This window comes from Galeopterus variegatus, unplaced genomic scaffold, assembly GCF_000696425.1.
Source record: "Galeopterus variegatus unplaced genomic scaffold, G_variegatus-3.0.2 Scaffold1610, whole genome shotgun sequence".
Classification (NCBI taxonomy): domain Eukaryota; kingdom Metazoa; phylum Chordata; class Mammalia; order Dermoptera; family Cynocephalidae; genus Galeopterus; species Galeopterus variegatus.
In genome coordinates, this window is record NW_007727721.1 from 305,553 (window position 1) to 314,291 (window position 8,739).

The following is an 8,739-nucleotide window of genomic DNA, read 5'->3' on the forward strand; positions in this document are numbered from 1 at the left end:
CATAGAACCCCGGAAAAGGTTATCGTTAGGTACATGCTCTTTGGCCCACATGAAATGGCGGCGGCGAGCTTGCGGCTCGCACGCAACATGGCTGCCGCCCTGCCCCCACCAAGAAACAGACATTAGATATGGGAAAATCCCTTATGGCAAAAATGCACCGTAATATGGCCCAACATCTCCCCCTTTTGTTTTTGTAGGCTAGGGTGTGATCTCTGTCTTAAGTTGCCTGGATTGTCCAAGTCTTACCCGTCACTGAGTATAACACAGCCAGGCTAGGATTAGGATGCAGTCCCTGTCTTAGGTTGTCCTTATTTTTGGGGATCTTACCCGTCCCTGGAGACTGCACAGCCAGGTCGGGGGAGAGTAGAAGTCCATTTTAAGGGTATGCCTCCTGATTAGCCAAGCGCTGATATTGAACTTGAACATTCATAAGTTGAATGGTTTCAAGCCTCTTTTGTACAAACTGAATAAGTTTGTTAAGAATACAGGGTCCCAGAGTGACTACCATTAGAAGTAAAAGGAGGGGACCGAGGAAGGGTAAGAGATAGGGGAGGAAGCCCATTGAAGCCCATCCAAAAGAAGCTATTTTGGAGATCTTGTCGTCTTTTTTCCAAGTCTTCTTGAAGCTTCTTGATTTTGTCTTGGACGATGCCCGAGCGATTTGCGTAGAAGCAGCATTCTTCCTGTAAAAACAAGCACAAGCCTCCTTTTTCGGCAGTTAGTAGGTCTAACCCTCTTCTATTTTGCAGTACTACCCCTGCTAAGGAGTCTAACTGGGACTGAAGATCTAAAATAGTATTGGCGATTGTTTGCATATCACTGATTAATTGTTGGGATAATTTGTTATAATAATGAGAGGAAAATCCTATACCAGCGGTTCCAGTGGCCACTCCGGTGGCTACTCCCAGCCCGATGAGGAGGGGGAGTACTTGGATGGCCTCGCTTTTGTCTACCCCCAAAGTGGTCAAAAGCAGGGAGTGGGAGAGTTTGGTTGCTGGGAACTATATCAATATCAGGTAGTAAGACCACCAGGGCGCATAGGCCTGTCCAGTTAGTGGGCAGCTGAGTATAAGCTCGATTGCTGCCACAAACAATAACTGAACTATTATGAGCACATAAATGGGTAGAAACATTGATCAAAACTATTATTAATAGAAGGAGAGAGAAAACTGTAAGGGCTGCACTTGCAAAGGGGTAAATATGGAAAAGCTACAGGTATAGGTCATCCCATGACCAAGCATAGCCAGCAGTCCTGAGCAAGGTCAGGATAACAACATTCTATAACCTGTAGAAAGACAATGTTTAATAGGAGGAACATTAGGAGAAGAGAAACATAAAGGCATTTTCTCAGTGGAAGCTGAAAAATTAAAAGGGTGTGAAAAATGAGGTTTTTCAGAAATATTAGGATCTCCACCTAAGAGGCGAGAATGGTTAGTTGTTACTTTTATTTCTTCCAAATGGAACAAAGGAGAGAGAGTTAGGGTTAAACCAAAATTATGACTGGTAACATTTATATTAAAACAGATATTTAAAAACCTTACAAAATGTTACAACATATATCCATAACACCTTCAGTATTAATAATGCCTTCCCACATAGTTAAATTTATTAAATAAGCCAATTAGTTTTGATACATCTTTTAGATAACCTTTGAGAAACTCCAGGGCCCTTGGAATTTCCCAAAGTCATCCCAAAGTTTCAGAATTTAATGTTGGAAAGCTGTGTTAAATAACAAAAGGCTTAGAACATTTAATTGAATAAAATCAAACTGACAAAGGGTTTGAAAGGCAAAGAGCACAAGAACTTATCACGATAAAACATGAGATAAGATCCCTAGGCCAGTTATCTAAAAGACAAAGAAAAACCTTTTACGATTTGTAGAAAACTATAGAGGAAGAAAGCGGAAACAGAGAGGAGAGGCGGGAGGAGATGGTTATCCAATCAGGGGCGGCCACGCCGCGGAGGGATGGGAGAAAGTAGGGCGGGGAAAAAGTACAGAGTCATAGAACCCCGGAAAAGGGAGTAGTTAGGTACGTGCGCTTTGGCCCACATGAAATGGCGGCGGCGAGCTTGCGGCTCGCACGCAACATGGCTGCTGCCCTGCCCCCGCCAAGAAACAGACATTAGATATGGGAAAATCCCTTATGGCGAAAATGCACCGTAATATGGCCCAACATGATATGTCACAAACAGCCACACATGGAGGGGATGTTTAAACTAGGCCAAGGGTGACAAGGTATCTTTGGGTTTTAAATTACCTATGTCAGGCCTAAAAATTGAAGCCATGACAGAAACTTCTTTAAAAGAATTCATTCACAAACACATACACAAAATTAACTGTCATTATTTGCAGTAGTTATGTTCTATAAAGTCACTATGAACACTAAGTTATTGAATACTGAACTATTGCTCCAAGGGGAAATTGTATGTGTGTGTATAAATACACATACACACACACATCCCACAGAAATTATAATCTTAAATCCTTGTAGAGAAAGTGAAGAAAAATGATCAGGGTCCCTCAGATGTTCAGAATCTTGCAGAGCATTTATAAATATGCACATATGTCCAGGTGTTTCTTGGCTATTGTCTAATGTAGTTGCATACGTGAGCCCAGGGGTCCTGGGTTATGGACGTAAGTATAAAGGTTGAGTGACTCTGATGCACGGTGCCCCCCACCTCCAGGATGCCCCCCGGGGAGTCATAGGGAGGCCACTACTACTGCTGGAGGCTGTTGTTGCCAGTGCCCCGAGATGCCCTGAGAGGTCACTGCCACTGCTGCAGCTGCCACTTCTGCTTCTGCTGCTATTGCTGCTACTGCTGCTACTGCTGTTACTGCTGTTACTGCTGAGGACTGAGCTCATGTCATCTGCCAATGGTTCCCAGGATCTTTCCCAATTACCTAGTGTGGACCTGCGTGTGAGGGGTTTATGACCCAGCCTGGCATGTAAGGGGTCTGTGACCCAGTCTGTACGATGGGTTTGAAGGGTCTGTGGGCCCTAGCCCTGACAATACAAATGGAAACAGTATAAGTAAATAATGAAATGTTTTGGCTTTAGTTGTGAATTGCTTTATCAATACAATTGCCTAGCCATACAATTAGCGTAGCTGTTGCCTTAGCAATACAATCCTAAAAAGAATTTATCTTTGTATATTTCATTTCCTTTATTTTACAAAATAAGTAAATGAAGTTCAGAAATGTGAAGTGACTTGCCTGAGGCCATCTCACAAACAGTTACCAGAGTTGGTACTCAAACCCCGTCTAAACAGAGCTGGAACATTTTGCACTACACTGCACTGCCTCCCACAATCTCCATTCTTTGGTCATCGCTGTATAAGAATAGACACAAGAAGGAAGATCATTACCTTGTTTGACTTCAGATTGGAATGTGTAGGTGATTCAATTTTTTTATTATATTGCAGATGTCCATGAATAACCACAAAAGCATCTCAAGTATTAATTTTGTGGTCCTAAGTTAATTTTAGCAAGTAGACAGATTCACAGAAAAAGAATTCATGAATGATGATGATAGACTATGTATAAAAATGCATGCACATATATAAATTGATTTATTATGAGGAATTGACTTATATTATTGTGTGGGCTGACTAAGCGAGTCCAGAATCCATAAGGAAGACCATCAAGAACAGTGTCTTAAACTCCTGGCCACGGGATGTAGATGCTATCCACAGACTGAATTTCTTTTTCTTCAAGGGAAGCCTTAGTTCTGCTCTTAAGGTCTTTCAACTGATTAAATCAGACATAACCAGATTATATACAATAGTCTCCCTTATATAAAATCAATTGATTTTGGAGTTTAGTCACATTTACAAAACACCCTCAGGGTAGGATCCTGTTCACCTGTAACAATTTATGTAAGATTTTTTAAAGAAAATAGAAATACATATGCCCTTTGTTTTAAAATAGAAGAGGTGATAAAATAAAAACAGGCTCTAAACTCTTTAAATTTGAGACTTATGTCTGTCTTTATACTGATATGTCCTCAGTGTCTGGCACATGCTAGGTGCTCAGTATTTCTTTGAATAAATGGATGGGCAGATGATAATTTATGAAGATTCTACATAACAAAAGGCAGTGTTGAAAACAAGATATTACTTCATTCCTATAATATACACCTATAGCTTTTTCTTACTTAAAATTATGTATGCTAAAATATGTTAAACTTCCACAATTCATTTAAAATACGATAGACTAAAGACTCTATCAAAAAACTCTTAGAGCTGTTTAATAAATTCAGTAATGTTTCAGTATACAAAATCAATGCCCCATAATCAGTTGTTTTAATATTCTCCAACAATAAGCTAACAGAAAGACACATCAAAAAATGTATGCCCATTTACAATAGTTGCCCCCCCCCCCATAATACTGATAATAAAATACCTAGGAATTTAACAAAGAGGTGAAAGATCTCTACAATGAGAATTACAAACCACTACTGAAAGAAATTAAAGAAGACACAAAAAGATGGAATGATATTCCATGCTCATGGATTGGAAGAATTAACATTGTGAAAATGCCCATACTACAAGAAGCTATTTACAGATTCAATGCAATCTCCATCAAAATACCAATGATATTCTTCACAGAAATAGAAAAATCCTGACATTTGCATGGAACAACAAAAGACCAAAAATAACCAAGGTAATCCTGAGCAAAATAAATAATTAAATAAATAAAGCCAGAGGCATGACACTCCCTGACTTCAAATTACACTCCAAAATATAGTAACCAAAACAACATGGTACTGGCATAAAAATAGACACTTGGAACAGTGGAACAGAATAGAGAACCCAGAAATCAATGTACAGACTCACAACCAATTGATATTTGACAAAGGCACCAAGAACATACATCAGGGAAAAGGCTACCTCTTCAATAACTGGTGCTGGGAAAATTGGATATCCATATGCAGAATGAAACTAGACCTGCGACTCTCACCGTATATCAAAATCAACTCAAAATGGATTAGAGACTTAAGTATAAGACTTGAAACTATAAAACTACTAAGGGGAAATATAGGGGAAATGCTTTAAGAACTAGGACTGAGCACAGACTTTACGAACAAGAGGACAAAGCACAAGCAACAGAAGAAAAAGTAAACAAATTGTACTATATCAAACTAAAAAACTTCTGCATGGCAAAGGAAACAACAGAGTGAAATGACAACCTACAGAGTGGGAGAAAGTGTTTGCAAACTATACATCCAACAAGGAATGAATATCCAGAATATAAAAGGAACTCAAGCAATTACACAGTAAATAAATAAATAAATAGATGATAGATAGATAGATAGGTAGATAGATAAATAGATAAATAAATAAATAAATAACCCAATTTTAAAAATGGGCAAAGGAGCTGAAAAGACATTTTTCTAAGGAAGACATACAAATGTCCAAAAGGCACTTAAAAAAATGCTCAACATCACTAATCATCAGGAAATGCAAATCAAAACCACATTGAGATAGCACCTCACCTCAGCTGGACTGGCTGTAATCAAAAAGATGGAAAATAACAAATATTGGAGAGGATGTGGAGAGAAGGGAATATTCCTACACTGTTGGTGGAACCGTAAATTAGTACATCCTGTATGGAAAACATTATGGAGTTTTCTCTACTACAGATGGTTCTGCTATATGATCCAACAATTCCACTTACAGGTATAAACCCAAAGGAGTGGAAATCATCATGTCAAAGGGATACCTGCACTCCCATGTTCATCGCAGCTCTATTTAATCAAGATATGGAACCAACCTAAATGTTCATTAACAGACAGCTGGATATGGAAAATGTGATATATGTCCACTATGGAATACTACTCTGCCATGAAAGAAGAATAAAATTATGCCATTTGCAGCAATATGGGTGAGCTTTGAAAAAATTATGTTGAGTGAAGTAATCCAGGCATAGAGGGAAAAATAACTCATGTCCTCACTCATAAGTGGGAGCTAAGATAGAAAGAAGGAAGGAAGGAAAGACCACAGTGCTGTGTTGGACTTGCAGAGGGAGAGAGCACACCTAGGGTTATAGAGTAGGGTGGGAAATGGGGGAAAGGGGAGGGAGGTCAAGGATTAATTGGGTTGGGGACATGGGGAATAATCACAATTTGTGGTAAGGGGCATGCTGATAGTGTTTTCCTGGACATCACATACTGGGCACAAGTGGTGATGGTAAGCTTTGTACCCCATGAATATGCATAACAAATAAAAAATTAATAAATAATTTTAAAAAGTAGAATAGAAATGTAAGTACTTACTACACAATAATTGATCTGATTTTCATTTTAATGTAAGTTCACTGATGTTAATACGTTGTTTATTAGACAATTCGGGTTCTATATGGATTATTTTTTCTAAGTGACAATGCTTTTAACTTACAAGCACTCTTAGCATTTATTTGTGTATTACAAGTAGAAAATTTAAAACTCTTTATTATACCCATAATATTTAATTGGGGAGTTACTCCAGCACAAGGGACAAACTAGTATATTATATAATTAACTATTCAATATTTACATAAGTTTAACCCAAGTTATCTGGTTTACCTTCCATATATTTTCTCACCTCAATTAACTCAGGATAGGTCAAGGTGAAGTTAGAAATCAATTGCAGACATTTCCATTTCTACATATGATCAAACATTTGAGACAATAAACATTGTACTTTTCCTAAAATGTATTTAAAGAAGTATCAATATATAAAAATACATATGGCTATCAAAATTACTTTCTACAAGGATCTTATACGTATGTGTGTGCATGTTTAATTATTTATTTTCATTAATACATTTAGTCAACTGTATGACTTAATCTTTGATAAAATGTGACAATATAATTATGTTGCATGTTTTAATATTTTTTAACTGAATTATATATTTGAATTTCACCTTGTACAATATTTCTGACATGGTCAAACCAAATAGAAGATTATTTGTTGCAAACATATAGTTTAGTTTGGGTCGATGTTAATAATTACTTAAAATAATATGTTTATAATAGACATTTTCTTTGTGTCAGACATTTAAGTTGAATCCTTTATATGTTGTACATATAAATATTTATATAATTTACAACAAAAATATTTATATTTATATTTGAAATCCTTCTTTGAATACTATTTCTATGACAGGATAATTTAACCTTCGGTAATTTATATTAACCTCTTTTTACCACCAGTAGTAACTTCCTGGAAAAGTTGTATTACAATTTTAATTATTATTCAGTGAAATAAAAAATGTAAAATTTTAGCAAAATGTCTGGTTATTATGAAATGGTAACTTTTTTCTGATTTATGATTGGCATTTAAAACAAAATAATCACTTTTTTTTTCCTGTTAAAGTGGCTCTGCCAAGATGGTCATAACAAGTAAATATGAAAACAATGAGATCTTTGACCAAAGTTGTTTGAAGTATTGGGGGGAAGTAAATTGTGAAATATGGAAAGCTTTCCATAGTCATCGAATTTTAATTGAGTCTATAGTTCTCAGTCAGAAAACTGCCTGATGTGGAGAGGGAAACCTTTATCAGGTTCTGATGAGACAACGGAGTCCTTATACTTCCTAATTCCTACACACCATTGTCACCAGAAGACTGTAGCTTAGACAAATGGATAAAATTTAATCAGAAATATGTAAAATATTATGGTGGATTAAAAATTTCTTTTTGAACACTAAAATTGTGGTATTCGTGGAAATTTTAGAGATGAGAGAAGCAATATATTTCAAATACTTTTCTGTTTTACAAAGCTATAACTACTCATTACTGTATACCAATGTCTGATAGAAAAATTACCCCATCTATAGTAATATAATAAAAATGGAATCAATTATCCTGTTTAGAAAATAATGAATAGTTGTGATAATTCAAGGGTTATTTTATAAAGCTTTGTCACTTATAGTCTTACATACAACATTAAAATAAAACTCAGATTAGCATGTTGGGTACATACCAAATATGTATATCACACTAAGCAGGTGAAGCCTAACAATGTCATTATTTTGGTTGGTTAAAGATTCTGTATTGTTATTACTTTCAAATTAACAGCATATGTTAAATATAGAATATTTTCTATGTTAATTAAATCTTTATGGTTTTCCTTTTTTATTTAGTTTTTCAAGTCATGGCATTTATTTTTGTGCAAATAATTCAAATGCAATCAAAATGATACAAAGTCTAGTGCATATTTAAACATGGCTCTGTTTCTAAATTTGATATACTTGTTTATACCTGAAACAATATGTAATATGTCTTGATATAGAGCAAATCCCTTCCCCTCATAATTCTTTTTCTAGAATGTTTGGCTATTTTTGACTTTTTGTACCTCTATAAAATTGTTTTATAAGTTGGTCAAATTCTTTAATAAACCTCTTTGAATTTTGATTGGGATTACATTGAATTTATACATTAATTTGGAGAGAATTTACATTGTCAATAAAGAATTTTCCAATTCATGAATACTTTATAAGTTTTCATATTTTGATATGTCTGTAATCACTGTTTTTTTAATATTTTAGTACAGAGATATTTTATAACTACGTGAACTACCTCCGAAATTTTGCCTCATTTTGATCCTCTTCAGGATAGCATATTTTTTAAATTTAATAATTAAAAATAATAAAATTGCTTAACTTAAAAATATTGCTGGTATATATGAATACAATTTTGTATATTGCTATTGTATCTAGCAAGTTATTCTTTAGACTATTTGATCATTTACCTTATGT

The 8,739-nt window shown here is 35.4% G+C and overlaps 1 long non-coding RNA gene across 1 annotated transcript; it reads left to right on the forward strand.

The window, feature by feature from the left end:
• The first annotated feature begins 1,733 nt into the window (after positions 1-1,733).
• On the forward strand, positions 1,734-6,444 carry LOC103594715. The gene is made up of 3 exons (XR_550876.1): positions 1,734-1,877; positions 6,182-6,183; positions 6,430-6,444. It is a non-coding gene; the product is annotated as an uncharacterized LOC103594715 (long non-coding RNA).
• The last annotated feature ends 2,295 nt before the right edge of the window (positions 6,445-8,739 follow it).